Source organism: Bubalus kerabau, chromosome 1, assembly GCF_029407905.1.
Source record: "Bubalus kerabau isolate K-KA32 ecotype Philippines breed swamp buffalo chromosome 1, PCC_UOA_SB_1v2, whole genome shotgun sequence".
NCBI lineage: Eukaryota > Metazoa > Chordata > Mammalia > Artiodactyla > Bovidae > Bubalus > Bubalus kerabau.
In genome coordinates, this window is record NC_073624.1 from 54,242,807 (window position 1) to 54,263,542 (window position 20,736).

At 40.3% G+C, this 20,736-nt stretch overlaps 1 non-coding gene and 1 pseudogene across 1 annotated transcript; one reads left to right on the forward strand and one right to left on the reverse strand.

Moving 5' to 3' along the window:
• Positions 1-1,873: 1,873 nt before the first annotated feature.
• The window catches only part of LOC129644107 (uncharacterized), a 58,029-nt pseudogene continuing 39,166 nt past the window's right edge, over positions 1,874-20,736 (reverse strand).
• Positions 4,372-4,443, forward strand: TRNAA-UGC (transfer RNA alanine (anticodon UGC)). The gene has a single exon. It is a non-coding gene; the product is annotated as a tRNA-Ala (tRNA).

Genomic DNA, 20,736 nt, shown 5'->3' on the forward strand with positions numbered 1-20,736 from the left:
TCATTAAGTTGAGCTACCTGTCCTTTGTGATTAGCAGTAATCTTTTATTAAGATGTATGCTTGACTTCCTGGGCTTCCCTGGTGGCTCCTGCCTGCAATGCAGGAGACCTGGGTTCAGTTCCTGGATTGGGAAGATTCCCTGGAAAAGGGCATGGCAACCCACTCCTGTCTTCTTGCCTGGAGAATCCCATGGACAGAGGAACTTGGCAGGCTACAGTCCATGGGGTTGCAAAGAGCTGGACATGACTGAGCGACTAAGCACACACACATGCTTGACTTCCTAGCCAAAAGGAAAAAAAACATCATGAGCACTGTCTCCAGGATATAGTTCTCAATAAGAGCCTGAATAAACTCCAACTCTTGTGTCTTTCTTTAAGTCAACAACACCTACACTTTGCCATAGTTTCATGACCTGCTTTTTACTTTAAGAAAATAGTATAACCAGAAAGAACCCCCACCTATTTCCAACACAACCACCAAGCTGGCATACTCCCTGCCTTCATCCTTGTTTTAATGAAGGCCAACCTCTCCACTTGTGTTCGGATTTTCATGTTTTCTTGACTTCTCAATCTTCAATAATTTCACTCCTCAAATTAGCCTTCTTCTCTGGCATCATCAGCTTTTTGTTCCCACCTGATCATTCCCATCATCACACAAACACACTGTAGTGTTCCCATTTTTCAAAATCTCCCCTGATCCCAGATGCCCAATCCCTGTAGTTACCAGCCTAACGTCACTGCTCCCCTCACAGGAGAGAAAAAAAAAAAAAAACTTTTTGGGAAGAATTCTTTGTACCCTGAGAATAAAGTAGGGTAGAGAGGTCAGGACAGATCTAAATATTCGGCACTCCAGCAGAGACCAGAGTGAAATGAAGGAGCAAGACTTAAGGGGGAAATATTTCTAAGCAGAGGAAACAGGGTATACTAAACTCCTAAACGGGGAGACTGCCTGATTTGCCTGCGGATCTGCAAAGGAACCAGTGTGTCTATAATTCAATGAGTGAGGCACAAAGTGGTAGGGAGGGAGGTCAGAGAAGTAGCCAGGGGTCGGATCCCAAAGGCCATAGTCAGGACTTTGGATTTCATTTTTAATGTGATAAGAAGCCAAAGTGTCACAAGAGAGGAGACAGAAATGATCTAATTTGCACCCTTACAGGATTGCTCTGCTGTGTGGAGAACAGACAAAGATAGAAACTCAAAAGTGGAGGAACGCAGACCAGTCAGGAAATTACTGTGGTGGTACAAGCTGAGATGATGAAGGTTTGGATTAGTGAGGTGAGACTATATTATCTGAAGATAATGCTAATTAGTTTTACAAATGGATGGAATGAGGAATGTAAAAGAAAGAAAAAAATCAATGATGACTCCAGGGTTTTGATCTTGGCTGATAGATGTGGGTACTCCTTAATTAAAAGCGGGGATGCTCAGGGAAGAGGAGAAAAGATGGGAGAGATGGAAAGCAATAGTTCTGGACAAATCCATGGTGTGGTTTGAGAGACCTGCTGCTACTGCTGATGCTAAGTCGCTTCAGTCGTGTCTGACTCTGTGTGACCCCATAGACAGCAGCCCACCAGGCTCCCCCGTCCCTGGGATTCTCCAGGCAAGAACGCTGGAGTGGGTTGCCGGGAGAGATGGAAAGCAACAGTTCTGGACAAATCCATGGTGTGGTTTGAGAGACCTACTGCTATTCAAATGGGGATTTTTGAGTAGGCAGTTGGTATGCAAATCTGGAATTCAAGGGAGAAGTCAGCATTAGAAATAAAAATTGGAAGTCAAACATAAAAGATACTTAATGCCATGGATATAGAATTGTATATAATGTTGGGTTCTTCAGAGAAACAAAAGCAACAGAGACAGAGAGAGATGTATTTGGCTCACAGGATGTTGGGGCTGGCAAGTCTGAAACCTATAGAACAGGCCAGCAGGCTGGAAACTCCAGCAGTCTTAATGTTGCAGTCTTGAGCATGAAGGCCCAATTTTTTTTCCTCTGAAAAAGGAGAGGAAAAAAAATCTCAATCTTTTCTCATAAGGCCTTCAACTGATTATAGGAAGCTTTCTTACTTTATGGAGAGTAATCTGTTTTACTCAAAGTCTATTGATTTTGCTATTAATCATGTCAAAAAAAAAAAAAAAAAAAACACCTTCACAGCAACATCTAGACTGGTATCAGTCTGATCAAACAACTGGGTACCATAAAATCAGCCATCATGGGACTATATGAAATGACCTAGTAAGTTAATGTGTTTGGAGAAATGAAGACAATTCAGGACTGAGCCCTGGCACAGTGCAAAGGAGACCTGTCCAGCAAAGGAGGCTGAGAAGGAGCTGGGGGGCGATGAAGGAAAACAAGAGAATGTGGTAAATCAAAAGCCAAGGAAAACATGATCCAAAAAGGAAGATCGGTTATATCAGGTGTTGCTAAGAAATCCTACAAGATAAGGATTGAGTCAGCAAAGTCATTGCTGACTTCATTGAAAATGATAAGGATGTGTGAGGGAGGAGGTAAGCCTAAGTAGAGGAGGTTCAACAAGAAACAGAAAAAAAGCAAAAAGGACATGGAGGTAATGCATGTGTACTCAGTCATGTTTTGAAACCCCATGGACTGTAGCCCACACCAGGCTCCTTTGTCTATAGGATTTCCCAGGCAAGAATACTGAAGTGGATTGCCATTTTCTCCTCCAGGAGATCTTCCTGACCCAGGAATTGAACCTGAGTCACCTGCATCTCCTACATAGGCAGGCACGTTCTTTACCACTTGAGCTACCTGGAGGTAATAAGTACAGCCAACTCTTTCAAGGAGTTTTGTTATAAAAACAGAAGAAAGAAAAAAACAAAATGGGAAAGTAGCTGAAGAGGGATGTAGGAAGGTTTTTTTGGGTTTGTTTTGTCTAAGAAGGAAATTATTATAGCATATTTTTTGCTGAAGAAATAATCTAGGGAAATTTGGTGATTTCCAAAGAGGAAAGTAGCAAGATGAGATCTGTAAATTACAGAGGTAAAGTCCTTTGAATATACATCCATTATGCAGCACAGACTTAAGTCAAATCTGGGTTTCTATCACTGATTAGAGAGTCAAGTTACTAAGCCTCTCAGCTTTCTCACCCTTTTTCTACAAGGTCTTCTGTGGTCCTTCTACCTCTTTTGAGAGTCACCCAAATCTCTCCATCTCTATGCCCTAGCCATTAGCCTTTTTTTTCAATCTCTTTTTCACCCCTCAAATCAAAAGAGCTTTTATTGCATCTTTAAATATCACAAATGAGTCCAAAAAACCATCTGGCATCTTGCTGTTTCTGTAGCCAGACCACTCAGATCTTATTCATCAGCTTGCTGAACTCTTCCCTTTCAGAAAGATAGATCCCATTCAAAAATTTTCTGATATTCTTGTTTGTTTAAAAAAATAATAATCTTTTTTTTTTTTTTTTTTTTTTTTTTTACTGTGCTGGGTCTTAGTTAGACATGGGGGTATCTAGTATCTAGTTCCATGACCAGAGATCAAACCCAGGCCCCCTGTATTGGGAGCGGGGATTCCTAGCCACTACACCACCAGGGAAGTCCCTAATATCCTTGTTTTTACCTGTTATCATTTGCTGCATCAAAGCAGCTGAATTTGAAACAAGCTTAGTGTTGTTTCCTTCAAGAATCAACTCATCTTTCTGGGCTTGAGACACTGAAAAAGCAACATCTTGCTTCATCTGAACCCCAAGGGGATGTATTTTTCACCTCCCCAAAAACATTCTTGACATAGATGGAGAAGCGAGCACACACAGACCTCATCATGTAACAGAAGTCCAGTGTTACACCCTTGATCATGTTCCGTGCCTGATTACAAACAGTGCAAACAGTCGCCAATTCTTCTCTATTTCCCCACCATCTATCAACCTGGAGCCCCTTCTTTTTCTTTCCAGGGAGACTGAGCTCTACATTGATGTGATTGAAGTCCCTCCACAGGGTGCCTTTAGGACTCTTCACAATAACTGTGCATCCCTTCAAAGTAACACTGGCATTTTCTGTAATAGTCTGATTGCTGAGAATGGTTCATTCCCACGGTAGATATAGCAAAGAAAGTTCAATCTCTTTAATCAATCTAACTATAGGCTTTGCTAACTCACTCAACAAATCTTGGTTCAAACATGCCTTGCCAAAGCGCCCTCTGAAATGCTGTGTCACATGCATTCTTTCTGATTAGTATTTACCACAGTTGCAGTTATATTTTCATGTATGGATATTTGATCAATGTCAGCCTCCCCTCCGGAATAGCTTAGTTCAATAGAACTTTCTGTGATGATGCAAATATTCTGTATCAGCACTGTCCAACTCAATAGCCTCTAACCACATGTAGTTATTGAACAAATAAAACACAACTAGAGCACTTGGGGATGTAGCTCAGTGGTAGAGCATATGCTTTGCATGTATGAGGTCCTGGGTTCAATTCCCAGCATCTCCATTTGATTTCTCCCTGTTTAATGCTCAGAAAATATGAGAAGTACAGATGTAAGTTTTAAATTTCATTTATGTTTAATTAATTTAAATGTAAATAGCCACATGTGGCAAAGATTATTTATGTCCCCCACAGTCTTCCCAGCACTTAATTCAGGGCCCACACTTAGTAACTGCTCAATAAATATTTGTTGAAGGATTTCCCTGGTGGTCCAGTGGCCAAAACTCAGGTCTCTCAATGCAGGGGGCCCAGGGAACTAGATCCCACATGCTGCAACTAAAGATCCCATGTGCCCAACTAAGACCCAGAGCAGCCAAATAAATACATTAATATTTTAAAATAATTATTTGTTGAAAGACTCAATCTGTACAATAGGGATATGACCAGTTAACTTGTAGATTCAATCTTTTTCTAAGAGGAAAAGGGGAGGGGAGAGTCTCTACATGACAGGGTCAGCTATCAAAGATTCTCAGTCCTCCTATAAAGGTGAATTTGACCTTCAAAAATTTGATCACACCCAGAGGGCGGCTGGGATAGTAAATAAGAACTTATGGGGTGATCTGGATAAAATAACACCCTGCAATATGCCTAGGAAGTGTACCTGGAACATGTGGTGGTCCATCAGCTTCACAGAGGGCAAGTGAATGAAGGTGTAGGGAGACTGAAGAAGACTTCACAAAGCAGGTGGTATTTGAATTATATCTGGAGGAATAATAAACGTGGTAGGAATGGGAGTGGGATGAAGTCCTGAGAGGTTTTCAGTGCTTACCATGTACCAGGCATAGACTTGGGTTTTTATATGGCTAATTTAATCCTCACAATAATCTGATGAGTGAGATACCATTATTTTCCCCACTTTACAGACAACTGAAAAAACTGAGGTATAGAGTCAAAAATCATCTTCCCATGGTCACCTTGCTAATGAATGGCAGAGCTGAGGCTGATACCCAGCCCTTGGCTCTTACCATGATGCTCTTCTACCTCATGAACTGAATTTTTCTTAGCAGAGGGAATCATGTATAAAGACACCATAGTAGAAAAGAAATGGCGTGTTTTTGCATGAGATGCCGAAATGTAAGGGGAGATGAAACAGTAAATAAATGCTAGGGTCAGTCTGGGGTTCCCAAGGCAGTTCAGTGTATGGCTCTGTCCCCTACATTTTCAGTTAATCCTCACAATAACCCAAGTATTACACCATATTATAAAATAAGAAACAGAAATTCCAGGAAGTTAAGAATCTTGCCAAAGGTCACAAAGCAGGTATGCTGAAGTCGGGATATAAATCTAGGTGTGCCTATTTCTAAATCTACTGTTTGTCTTACTATTCAGTAATGTATAGTGAGGTATGGGCCGAAAAAGAGGCAAAAGGAACATGCTCTAGGGACAAAAGAAAGGATGAATTTTCTGACAAGAATCAGGTCAGGATTCATCCATGAAAGATCTACCTTGAAAACTCTGAAATCCTGCTTGGGGGACCATAATCTCTGTGAAGCCCTCTCTGATCAAACACAGCGTTAGTCACTCCATCTTTATTTTTTACGTCAAGCTACATTAAAGCTTTCTGTTTACATGGCTGCCACTCTCAGAACTGTCGCTTACTAAGCACCTCTCTGGCGGGAGCTTCACATGTCATGTTCTCATTAATCATCTTAATAACCTTCTGGGAGATGTATCATCACCTCCATTTGCAGATAGTAAACCAAGGATAAGTGAGTGGCCAAAGGTCTAATAGCTAGTCCAGGACACAGGCCCCATGTTCTCTCTCCACCATAGTCTTTTTCATTCAGGGGCTGGTTTTTGCACCCCTAGTACCTGGCACAGTGCCTTCCCCATAGCAGGCAGGCACTCACTCGAGGTTTGAATTCAACTGGTAGGACGGCAGGCTTTCAAATGTTAGTGAAGTAGAGAAAAGAGTCTAAGGTGTTCTGGGAAACCAGCTTTGGATGGTAGTGGGGGGAAGCCCTCATTTGGAGCATTTGCCAATTTCCATGGTATAAAAACCCCCACTTAGGCTGATTTCAAGCTACCAACCTGATTGCAAAATCCCTGGATGTTTAACCATGGCTCTCTTGACCTAGTAAGAACCAGTTCCAGCACACACCTGAATGTTCAAGGTCCTCAGGTACAAACTACTTTCCCTCCTACAGCTCCTCTGCACAGCAGCTCTCTATATCCAGACTTCTTTGCAATCTCAGAAGGGTAGGGATTTAACAGTAAAGCTCACCTTTACCACAGCCCCATGACCTATTCTAATTCCAGATGGTCCTGGGAACACAACATCCCTTAAACATCACCTCCTTCTCTTGTATCCAGGACTGTTTAATATTTAAGCACTTCTGCCTCCAAATGTGCCTGGGTCTCCTCTTCTGTGAATATCTGAGCTGGTCCTGTAGCCTCAGACAGCTTTCTACTGACAAGCAGTACAGAGCAATAGTTATGGGAGCCTCCTCTGACGTCACATAACCTGGCATTTCTGCTGACAAGTGGCATGCCCTTAGGAAGTTTCCAGTACCTTTGTGTGCCTCAGTTTACTGATAAGTAAATGGTGATTTTTTTTTAAAAAAGAAACAGTACCTGCAGTTTATGTGGCAGTTGTGGAAATTAGATGAGTAAGTAGATGTAAACGGCTCAGAACGTGGTATAGGTATTCAATAATTGAGTTGTTCTTATCATCGTTATGTCCTTTAGGCATGGCACAAATCTAGGGAAGGCCTCAGTATTAGGATTTTCCCACAATAACTGTTCAAAATGTGTTACACTAGACTCTGTCTAAAACTTAATTCAAGGGGGTAACCTATTCATCTTTCTTTTAATTAGCAGTATATAGTTAAGCATGTCATTTTTCATAGTCATCCATTCTCATGGCTCAGAGCTTGTTCTTTCCCTGGTAAAAGAAAAACATAATTTTCTCAACCAAATTGGTAAAAGAAATGAAAAGACATGAGGAACTTAAAAAAAAATAGTACATGCATTTTGTATTACATGTACAGACACTGGAACAAGCATAAACATTCCCTTCCTACACTCCATTTGTTTTAGGTCTCATGGTGTCCCATTTCAATTCTAGAGGAAAGAAAACATTTTTAACCTAGAAAACAACTGGCCAGCAGAACCTCAGGAGGAACAGGCTTTACTGAAGTCAAGTCTCAGATGTCTCTCTCTTTTTTTTTTTTGGCTGCATAGCATGTGGGATCTTAGTTTCCCAATCAGGGTGTGAACCCATCCCCCGCTGTACTGGCAGCACAGAGTCTTAGCGCACCATCAGGGAAGTCCCTCATACATTTCATCTTGTAAGACTAGAGATCAGCCACCCTCACCACCAGTCAAGGAGTCATGTATTAATTAATAGTTGTAAACAGCTTTTAGATCTTACAGATGGAATAAGTACTATACAGTTTATTATCATTATTAATCCCAAGACAGTTGATGACCAGTCATTGGTGGAGGTGTGTGGTCACCCATAAATCAGCCTTGAATCTTCCTGCTTGGCAAATAATACTCCAGAGCCTGATCTGAATTAAAAGTGACCTACATCTCATTTATAACCTCAGATGTATTAGGACCAACTTTTCCATTCTAAGGACAGACCAAAGTATTTCTGAACTCCTTTATCTACAGGTTTACAATTGTCACCTAATCTTTCAATAATTTCAGGAACTCTCTTGAGGCTGTGTTGCAATAAAGGAAGCTAGATGACCTACTTATCTTGACAGGGTTCAATGTTAACCATTAAGTGAGTTTGACAGGCCTCTGGTTCAATGTTTGGTCATTGGCCTTTCTAAGAAGACGAAGTATTTTCCAACTTACTACCATCTTGACCTTAGTATCGTGCCTCTTCTTATGATTGAAGTAGGAGATGAATGTATGTTTTATATGGAAATTATTGTACTAATTCCTTCAGACAAACCAACCTCAGCTTTTCCACAGGCAAAACCTAGATGTTACTAGTATCACTAACTAGATTCTTGATTTTTAGCTCCCCAAAATAACGATTTCATTTCCCCATATTCTTTCAACAAATATATGGCTAAGTGACAATATTATGGCCTATAGGATGTAAGCGAACTGTCAGGAGCAAGATTCAGAAATTGTTCTCAAATGGAAAGGACATGTCGTCCTTCAACTCTTCTTCCAACTGATGACTGGAGTTGGGGCACTCATCTCGGGATGTGAGGTAGAAGACAAACACTCAGGACTGTGGAACGTAAAGACAGGAGGACTCGGTATCATCTCCAACATGGTAGAGTACCGTCTAAGCCCTGGACGTATTACTTCTGTCTAAACTTCTCTCAGGCGACAGAGAAACAAGCCTAGATCTACTTTACGCCACTGTTGTTGTAGGTCTGCTGTCACACATAGCCAAACCTTGTTCTAATCAAAACACATGTGCATTATAGGAAACACATTTACATGGCAGGAATTTTTTAAATGAATAAAGCAAAGGAAGAAAACAAAATTATTCAAAATTTCACCATCTGTATGTAATCAAGACCTAACTGTCACTTTACTTTGCAAACTTTCCCTGAGTGTCTCTGTCTATTCTCACAGCCTCAAACCTCACCTGGCGATTAAGCCTTCCCAAATCTCTATCTCCTGCTCATCTAGTCTTACACACCCACGAGCCTATATATATCCACATTGTAGAATCACAATGTGTCCAAAACAAAAGTCATCATGTTCCCTAGTCTAAACTCCGTCCCGTTTCTCAGTGACTGATACCACCATCCTCTCTCTTCACGGCAGAGGTCAAGGCAGCTTGCCTGACTTCTCCCTATACTTCAGCCAATACTGGATTGTGATCATCTGTCTCCCCTACTAAAAAGCTTCCCCCAGAATAAGTAAAATGTTCCCCTAAGGAAGAATCAGCACTTATTCACCTGTGTTTCCTCAGTACCTATAGCATGGCAAGATAGATGCACAAATATTTGAGTGATTATTCCCATTTTGTGCATTTCTTTCCAGTCTTTTCCTATACTTTTCGAAGCAAGATGTGACTATTCTATAAACACTACTTTAAACTCTATTTTTTCATTAATCATTATAGTACAGAAAATTTCCCCTTACTATTATTAAAAATTCTATGTGAATCATTTTTAATGGCTGCATAATATTAACATGAACTAGCAGCTACTGCTAAGCACTGACTATGTGTCAGGAACAGTATGGGCATTTTACATACAACCTCACTACATCCTCACTTCATAGATGAAGAAACAAAAGCTCAGAGAAGCAGAGTCCTCTACTTGTGATGACTAGTGAGCCACAATAGACCATGAGCCCATAAAAGGCAGAACTTACATCTTTCATGTACAAAAGCAGGCCCTCCAACATTTGTTGAAAGAATTAAAAGAATCAACTATTTACAAGAATGTATATCTGGCAATTAAAAAGATTAACTTGCCTTATAAAAAGCTTAATCTATCCTTTTCAAATCTCAGCACATTGAGAAGAGGACATTAATTAAACACCATGTTAGATACATTACAAACATCCTATTTAATTCTAACAACTCAAAAAGAGGAGTAACACTGTGCCACCTGCCATGATAGGAAGCCAGCCATTATCTTTGCACAATACAAAGATATATTTTCTACTTCCTACTTAAGAGAAATTCCTTTTTATAAACTGTGTATTGTTTTCTTAAATGGATAATCAGCTTCCCTACTTGCATTCATTCCAAGACAGAAATTTACTTGAATAGAAGTTATATATGTATGGATTTTGATGTGAGTTCTATACAACCATCAGTCTCCACCCTCTTGATCCATTTATATAAAAGCAGAGCACACATGAACAGCCCAATCAATGCAGTGGTTATTTCCAAAAATAGTGCTAATACAGGAGTAAAAACTGCCCTGGTGTGTGAGATGTGCATGTGTGCGTGCGTGTGTGTGTGTGTGGGTGTGCACGCATGCGTGTGTATAGAAGTTAGTGGGAGAACCATGACCAATAAGAGCATAAGCACAGGTTAGATCCGAGAGCAGCTCGGCAAGGCCTGGCCTTTGGAGACATTTCCCAGTGTCAAGCTCCAGCTCTATCACTTATTGTTTGTATGACGCTGAGCAAGTTCTCTAACGTCTCTGTATCTTATCTCCTTAGCTGTGAAATGAACATAACAGTAATATTTATCTCACAGAACAACATGATTAAATTAGTTAAGGCTGGAAGTGCTTAAGCAGTGGCTCATAGAAATTGTTACATAAGGGTTTCCTGAGAAACATGAACAGACAATTCAGATAATATAATAAAACACATGGAAAATTTTTGCCACATTAATAATCAAAGAAATAGACTGAAATAAAGACATATTTCTACCCCTCAAATTGGCAAAAACTAATTTTTTGAAGGTAAAGTGATGCATTTATTACAGTGAATACTACTGCTCCCTCACCACCTGTCTGTAACAACTTATCTCTAAGCACAACACTTTTCAGCCTAGCTTTTTATTCAATTTTAAATCAAAACCAGTATTACAATTTCAACATATCAGAGATACAAGGCCAATTTTCTTTACACATATACTACAGTTACAAGTCAATAGGAAAAGACCAATAATTCAATTAAATAAAAATGGCAAAGAACATGAAAGACTTACAAAAAAAGAACTACAAGATAGCTCACACATATGAGAGATATTCAATACAATATCATTACTATGTTAGTATAACAAAAAAATAATTTTAAAGAAACTTTTATTATTATTTCTTAATACCAATTACAGGGAAAACTCATTGAACCTGTGGTTCAGTTCAGTTCAGTTCAATTCAGTTCAGTCGCTCAGTTGTGTCCGGCTCCTTGCAACCCCATGAACCGCAGCACGCCAGGACTCCCTGTCCATCACCAACTCCCGGAGTCCACCCAAACCCATGTCCATTGAGTCAGTGATGCCATCCAACCATCTCATCCTCTGTCGTCCCCTTCTCCTCCTGCCCTCAATCTTTCCCAGCATCAAGGTCTTTACAAATGACTCAGCTCTTCGCATGAGGTGGCCAAAGTATTGGAGTTTCAGCTTCAGCATCAGTCCTTCCAATGAACATTCAGAACTGATTTCCTTTAGGATGGACTGGTTGGATTTCCCTGTAGTCCAAATGACCCTCAAGAGTCTTCTCCAACATTACAGTCCAAAAGCACCAATTTTTTGGCACTCAGCTTTCTTTATAGTCCAACTCTCACATCCATACGTGACTACTGGAAAAACCATAGCCTTGACTAGATGGACCTTTGTTGGCATAGTAACGTCTCTGCTTTTTAATATGCTACCTAGGTTGGTCATAACTTTTCTTCCAAGGAACAAGCATCTTTTAATTTCATGGCTGCAGTCACCTTCCATAGTGATTTTGGAGCCCGAAAAAATAAAGTCTGTCACTGTTTCCACTGTTTCCCCATCTATTTGCCATGAAGTGATGGGACTGGATGCCATGATCTTACTTTTCTGAATGTTGAGCCTCAAGCCAACTTTTTTACTCTCCTCTTTCATTTTCATCACAAGGCTCTTTAGTTCTTCTTCACTTTCTGCCATAAGGGTGGTGTCATCTGCATATCTGAGGTTATTGATTTTTCTCCCGGAAATCTTGATTCCAGCTTGTGCTTCATCCAGCCTGGCATTTCTCACAATGTACCCTGCATATAAGTTAAATAAGCAGGGTGACAATGTACAGCCTTGACATATTCCTTTCCTGATTTGGAACCAGTCTGTTGTTCCATGTCCAGTTCTAACTGCTGCTTCCTGACCTGCATACAGATTTCTCAAGAGGCAGGTCAGGGGTCTGGTGTTCCCATCTCTTGAAGAATTTTCCACAGTTTATTGTGATCCACACAGTCAAAGGCTTTGGCATAATCAATAAAGCAGAAATAGATGGTTTTTGGGAACTCTCTTGCCTTTTTCATGATCCAGCGGATGTTGGCAATATGATCTCTGGTTCCTCTGCCTTTTCTAAAATCAGCTTGAATATCTGGAAGTTCATGGTTCACATATTGCTGAAGCCTGGCTTGGAGAATTTTGAGCATTACTTTATTAGCGTGTGAGATGAGTGCAATTGTGCGGTAGTTTGAGCTTTCTTTGGAATTGCCTTTCTTTGGAATTGGAATGAAAACTGACCTTTTCCAGTCCTGTGGCCACTGCTGAGTTTTCCAAATTTGCTGGCATACTGAGTGAAGAACTTTCACAGCATCATCTTTCAGGATTTGAAAGAGCTCAACTGGAATTCCATCACCTTCACTAGCTTTGTTTGTAGTGATGCTTCCTAAGGCCCACTTGAACTTGTGGAGTTACTAAATAATACACATTATTTAAAAGGCTCTAGAACTTTAGAAATGTTCATACTCTGACCCAGAAATTAATTATAATAATCTATCCTAAGAAAATAATTCTAAGTATTCAGCAAAAATTTTATGCCCGAAGAAAAATATTTTCTAACCTGTTATTCCATAATAGCAAAAAATTGGCAACAGAAACTGTCCAACCACAGTGGAATGGCTAAATAAAAATATTACATGGAATATAACACTGGAGAAATTATTAAGAACTTGTAATAACATGCAAAATACTTTAATAACAAAACAGTACACAGGATACATAAGAGATACACAAAAAATGTTAATAGTGGTTATCTCTGGATATAACTATATGTAATTTTTGTATTTTATTATATTGCAGTCTCTTATATTTTCTAAAATGAACATTTCTACAGATAAAATTTAAGTCTCATTCATAAAAAACAGAACAACTTCCCAGAGATCCCCACTTCCTATTGATAAAGTCTCTTTATTTTACACTTTAATCTCTCATCATTCTCTCCATCAGACCCTCTTTAGTATAGTCACTCTAAACGAACAGGTCATGATGTTTTCTAACTTGTTTTTGTTTTTGGCCTTGAATTCCTTCCCATTTTTTTCTACCAGGAGAACACCTATCCAACACCCTATCACAGCTACTCTGTGATTCCACGGCCTTCAGAAAGGAGACAGAAACAAATGAGAAAAATGACCTTAAAGAACGGCACTGTGGGACTTCCCTGGGTGGTCCAGTGCTTAAGAATCTGTCTGCCAATGCAGGCAACAGGGGTTGGAGCCCTGATATGGGAAGATCCCATGTGCCAAAGAGCAACTTTGCCAGTGGGCCACAACTGCTGAAGCCCGTGTGCTCTAGGGCCCAGGAGCTGCAACTACTGAGCCCAGCGCCTAGAACCTGTCCTCCCCAACAAGACAAGCCGCCCCAATTGTAAGGCTGAGAACCACAACAGAGTATGCCCCACTCACTGCAACTAGAGAAAGCCTGCATGCAGCAATGAAGACCCAGCACAGCCAAGAATAAATATAAATAAATAAATGTTAAAAAAAATATTACATGAGACAATAAGGATGTTATATATTTTTTTAAAAAAGAACAATTCTGTGCCTTATTCATCTCTTCTCCTGCCAGTGCTTGGCATGTAAACAGGTGCCTAAAACACATCTGCTGAACAAATAAGTATCAGTTACCAAAGTGGTGAGATCTGAACTAGCCTGGGCACCTCTGCCTGTAAGGGGCTGGCTTTATTTTTGTTTGTTTTTGGCGGCATGTGGGATGTTACTTCCTCAACCAGGGATCAAACCCACACCACCTGCATTGGAAGCGTTGAGTCTTAACCACTGGACCACCAGGAAAGTCCCTGTAATGGGCTTTTATTTGTTTAAGGAAAGCCATCTCTGAAGAAGTGAATGAGGAACCAGACAGGTCTAGGCTTGACACAGCAATGGTGAACAAGCTACTAAAATGCTGAGCATCTGCTTCCTCACTTGCAAAACAGAATTAAACCCAGCAGCCCCACAAGGTCATTGCGAGGATTAAGTGAGAGAGATGTGAAACACTGGCACGAAAAGGGAAAGTTAATTCATCAGTACAACTCAAATGTTAGTTCCTCTCCCTTCTGCTGAAGGCATTAAAGCCATGCTTTCTGTAAGCAGCCTGGGGAGACAAGGGTGATGCATCTTAGAACCCCTGGGCTAGTAACATACAGCATCCAGATCCATACTTGTGGCAAACTGTCACTCATGTCCTCTACGACTTAATATCTGCTTTCTACATCGATAGCTGAAGAATGGCAGCAGCTGCCAGACCAAATTAAGAGGATTACTTTGATGTTGTCTGCTACACATATCAAAGTCACTGGGCAGACACTCGAGACCAAGATACAAGACTTCGTATATCAGTGAGCCCTTGAGTGGGAGCTCCCACACAGGAAGAGCCAAGGTACAGCTGTCACGCTAGCAGGTTGCACAACCTCCGATTACAACAGCCATCTTCACGTCTAGGAATACCTATCATGATATCCGTACTATGAACACCACACACAAGGCAGGTAGGGTGAGTCACGAAAGGTTCTGAGGAGGGAGGTGGAGGAAGTAGACGGGAGCGGCCAAGAATTACTAATGTGTTTACTAGCAAGTCAACTATCCTCTCTATCAATGCTTTTCTATGCTTTGCTTCCTCTTAATATGAAGGTGGCACCACTACGCACCTCACAGATAGTATTCTGAGGAGTAAACAGGAGAGCATGCATGAGCCGCTGGCACAGGGAGACGGTATTTGTGACCATTCCCACTGCCCACACACAGATGCTAATGCTGTGCCTGCCCATGCTGAGTGCCTCTCTCCAATACCAGTCGTGACAGATCTGAGTTCACCTTGACAGTTGTTCTCAAGTGATACCCTTTAAGTGAAGTGAAGTCGCTCAGTCGTGTCCAACTCTTTGCGACCCCATGGGCTGTAGCCTACCGGGCTCCTCCATCCATGGGATTTTCCAGGCAATAGTCCTGGAGTGGATTGCCATTTCCTTCTCCAGGGGATCTTCCCAACCCAGGGATCAAACCCGGGTCTCCCGCACTGCAGGCAGACGCTTTACCATCTGAGCCACCAGGGAAATCCTAAGTAATACCCTTAATTCATCTAAAAAAATTGAAAGTGTTAGTCTCATGGCGGTTTCTTTTCGCCCCCATAGACTGTAGCCCACCAGGTTCCTCTGTCCATGGGATTTGCCAGGCAAGAATACTGCAGAGGGTTGCCATTTCCTTCTCCAGAGAATCCTCCCTGCCAGCACAGCCTCCCTTCTTGATTTTCTTTGAGAGCTGATAGTACTGCAAACACCAGAACTCACTCTATTACCAATCCAGTTAGATGGTACACAGCACTAGCTGCCACAGGCCCTCAATCCTAAAGGAAGATTAAGGGCGTTTTCTGGGGAAAATAAAAATACATAAGTTTCATAAGAACAGGTAACACACCTGCCTGGTTCCCTACTGTATTCCCAGTGCTTAGTATAGAGTCTAGCATGGCAAGCATTCAGGAAACACGCTAGATGAATAAATGCACCCATCTGATTCTATACCAAATACCCCTGACTACCAACTGGCCCTCTAATTATTTGAGGATCTACTCTTAATTCAGGCACTGGAAGGGTTAGGGGGCCAAGACAGGTGTGAAAGGCATCCCTATGGTTCTTTGTGGGGTCAAGCACAAACAGATAAGAAGCTATATCTTTTGAAACCAGCACTTAAGAGATCACATCAGCAATTTCAGCTCCATAATCACAAGCTTCTTGAAGATATGGACAAGATCACATAACTCTCCCGTGTGACTGGTTCTGAGCCCACCCCTTCCCAACATGTTGGACCGTGCTCCTCCTATGCTGCAGACAAGTTAAGTCTCACAGAATCCAGATTGACTGACTGGATTAACGCTCACACTTCCTCCTTGCCTTGGAACACACAACCTCAAACTCTGGGTGTCAATACCCCTTTACTTTCTTAAATAATTGTTGAGGATCCCAAAGAATTTTTGTTTATATGGGTTACATTTATTAATATCTACTCGATTTAGAAATTAAAACATTTAAAAATATTTATTGTCTTAAAATAATAATAAACCCATTACATCTTAACATTTTAATTTAAATTAACTATATTTTCTTAAATATAATGAGAAGGTTGGCATTATTTTACATTTTCTGCTATTTTTTTAAGTGTCTGGTTTAAAAAAAGATGATTCTCATATCTGCTTCTTCATTCACTATATTGTGATATATGTTGTTTTGGTAGAAGCGTATGAAGAAAATCCAACCTCACAAAGACAAGTAGTTGGAAAAATGAGAAATATTTAATGGATTTTTTTTTTTTAGATAATTGTGGATATTCTTTTTTGATACTACACCAAAACTCAACGGGTGGTGACTGATTAAAGGTTAGGTGCAAGGGGGAATCAGAAACTATGTGGATGACAACTTTATACTCTATCACATTTAAACCCATTGGTCTTACACTTTGAAAGGCTCTGTTACCCATGAGTGACTTTGTAAGGTCATATATTGATCATTAAGAAAATATTCATTCACTAAGTTAAACAAATCTTCCAGATGTTGACATATTTTAACACAGAATATTTTTTAATAATTATATTCATAAATAGTACCACTAACCTCATCAGGAAAGTCTTTTTTAAAACTTTTTCTTTTGTGTTGGGGTATAGCCAATTAACAATCAATGATGTGATAGTTTCAGGTGAACATCAAAGTTTCAGCCACACATACACATGTATCCATTCTCCCCCAGCCTCCCCTCCCATCCAGGCTGCCACATAACATTGAGCAGAGTTCCCTGTTGCACTTTTTGTTGTTGTTGTTTGGCCAAGCTGCATGCAGAATCTTAGTTCCCTGACCAGGGATAGAGTCCCTGAAGTGCACAGTCTTAACCACTGGACCACCAGTAAGTCCCAGAAAAGTCTTTAAGTATTAAAAAGCTACTGAGTTCATATGGCAGATACAACTTCCCAAATTCTAATATTCATGTGAAAGCTCAGTTTTACCATTGGCAACAAACACTGTCAATTGTTATCCTTGAAGAGACAGACTCATTTTATTCCTTTTGGGGCCAATGTCTGCCAAGTACTCAAGTTCTAATAACCATAGTTTGACTGTCAGTTATTTTTTCAAGTATATAAGTGTTCCATGAAAAAAGCTGCTAGTTCAGTTTGCAAGTCAAACTATTAATTGCATAAGTGCTTCTCCTTGAGAAAATCATCATACTTCATGTAGCAGAATACTTTATGCATACTTTCCCCATCACACAGAATATTAAAAAGATCTATTCTCAAAGGGTTGAGATTTAATAAAGTTAATAATGTTTATGACTTCATCAAGGCTAGTCTTAAGTAAAACTGACATTTCTTTCACTGTGTGTGTGGTGGTGGTGAAGAATATGATATAAACTAGTACAGTTTGATACCCCTAGTCTGATTCATGCTATGCCATCAGCAGTTTTACCCACCATTGCTTTGCACTATCAATGAAAATGTCAAAACATCTCAACATTACTATGAAATGGTAAATAACATCTCAACATTACTATGAAAAACGTTTTGACCTTGAGGACCACCAGAGTTCACAGGCACCACCAGAGGTCTGCAGACCACATTTTAAGAATTGCTGACTTTACAAATTCTGATTTGTCCCTGCAAGCTGCCCAGACTGTGAAAAAGAGAAGGAAGATAGCTTCTTAATGTGTGAAAAATTAACAAGTGAGGAAACAGAGGACCATCCAGTAAGAGGTTCCCATTCTTAAACTACAGACAGTTTCAACATATCCCAATTCACATATATCAGATTTTCTCAGACAGGACTTTAGCAAGGGGTGAGTGGGAACTCCCAGCAGGGATCTACAGATCCATTGCCACTTATACAACAAAAGAAAAGAGCTTCTGTCTGATTAGTGGCCCCAGAATTAAAATTTCAGAGTAGTTGAAGCTTGCCTTAACTGATCCCTATCTACCTTTTGGCATACTTGCCAATCTCCCTGCCTTCCGACTCCTGCCCCCTAACCAGTTGGTACATCCAGCCTGCCCATCCTCTTTCAATGTTACCTCCCTTATTTTCCCATCCTTAATTAATGTGTTCATTTGGTTTGTCTTGTTAGTTTAATTACTTTTTTTCTAATTCACACCAAGCTGCACCTGACTTAACTTTCCCAGAAAACTTTTATTTTTAAAAGGCTACTTTGTGGGCTTCCCTGGTGGTCCAGTGGTTAAGAATCCACCTGCCAATGCAGGGGACACGGGGTTGGAGCTCTGAGCAGGGAAAATCCCACATACCATGAAGCCACTAAGCCTGTGTGCCACAACTACTGAGCCTGTACATTAGAGCCATGTGCCCCAACTACAGAAGCCCCCATGCCTATAGCCCCTGCTCCACAACAAGAGAAACCACTGCAATGAGAAACCTGCGCACCACAACCAAGAGTAGCCCCTGCTTGCCTCAACTAGAGGAAGCACACATACATCATTGAAGACTCAGCATAGAAATAAATAAATCTTTTTTTCCCCCCAAAAAAGGCTACTTTTTGGCCCAAATGAAATTTTAATTACTGAGATTTCCTTTCCTATACTATGGAGTGTTTAGGGGCAAGAGTCTTCCCTGATGGAGGGATAGAAAGGTCATGCTAGGAGAGACAGACAACATGGTATTATGGAAAGAACATAGACTTTGGAATTACACAGGCCTGTGTCCAAGTTTGCATTGGAGAAGGAAATGGCAACCCACTCCAGTATTCTTGCCTGGAGAATCCCAGGGACGGGGGAGCCTGGTGGGCTGCTGTCTCAGGGTCGCGCAGAGTCGGACACAACTGAAGCGACTTAGCAGCAGCAGCAGCAGCAGCAGTGTCCAAGTTACAGATCTACTTTTATGATCTGGGGGAAGTTACTTGACCTCTCTGGGACTCAATTTCCTCATGTGTAAAACGTAATGATAGATAATAACTTCCTTCCAGAGTTCCTGTGAGTATTAGTGACTTTGTGTATAAACCCAGGACAGTCTCTGTGAGACAGCAGGCACTCAGTAAGTGACAGCTATTATCTGGTTCTGTGTTAGGGAATTTGTCTTTAGAAGCATCAGGTAATAGTTTTCTGCCCCACCACTACCTCCTGATCCTAGAAATGAGCTCTCTATCCTAATTACCATGTCTCTCTCTAGCTGAGTCTCTTCTGTCATTTGATTCCTTTGGAGACTGGGCTGAGACTATAAATACCTAGGACTGCTTCCCCAAGCTATTAGGAATGAAGGTTACCTGCCTATACTCCCTGACCTGGAGGGATCCCCTTTTTACAACAGAAATGATGATGCTGTGCACTTGATCAGATTCTTCATAATGCTTGTCTGCTGAGTCTTTGGGATTTTCTGACCCATAAACAAAAACTGAGCACCATGGTCCTGGGAAGAGGCTACTTTACTCTACCTTTCTTTCCTTGGGATGTCTAGCCATATGCAACTATTTTCCAACGGCCCCTTTCATGGATCTTTATCATTACTGGTCTTTATATGTCCTTAACACAGTTTCTGAATACATCTCAATTTATATTTAGTTAAAAATATTATTTGGTATGACTTTCCAGGAAGGAGGTAAATTGGCAAAAATAATAAAGTTACCATAAAACTAGCATATACTGTACTTGTAACTAGATTCAAGGTTAGTAGAAATAATGATTCCAACAATAGGAAACTCAGAGTAATACCTAAGCTATAATAAACTAAAGACTAAAGGTAAATAGGATTGGTCCTAGTGGAAAGCCCTGTCTAAATGGATCTAAGAGGTAAGAGGAATCAACTGGTAAGAGATTACTGAACAACAAAAACCTTGAGGAAGAAAAATAAAAACCAGACACAATAGATTAAATAAAATGTACAGTCAGCAGATATAATTTACATATTAAACAGAATCTTACCTACCTGATCAAGTTCAAGCAAAAAAATTAGGAACAGATATAGATTTAAATAACTTCTTTACCTGGAAGAAGCTGAAAAACAAGGGGGGAGATGTAAAAAAAAGTTATAACCCACAGTTGAGTCTCTTACCCACTTTGTTACTTTCCTCCTCAAGCAGCCTTCTCCTCTGAACACTTTTTAGGCATTTTTATGTAACCACAAGATTCTCCCTGTTGACAGTGAGATATTTAAGAGTATTTGAAGTCTGTTGATTCTATTCTGTCTTCAGTGATTCAGCTGTGTACCTTCATAAAATATATTCTACATATTTAGTGACTCAGTCTACTCCACAATAAAATGGGTTTAGTACTAACCACGTTTAAAAAGGCACTGGAATACTTAATGTTTCCAAAACATTATGTGCAAACCTGAGGAAAAAACACATCCTACTATGGTCAAAGTATTATTTATTTTTTGGTCAAGTAACTTAATCAACAAATCTGTTACTAAAGTCATATGAGCAAGATTACATAAATTACAATGGCAAAAACTTAAAATTTTACACGAAGAGTAA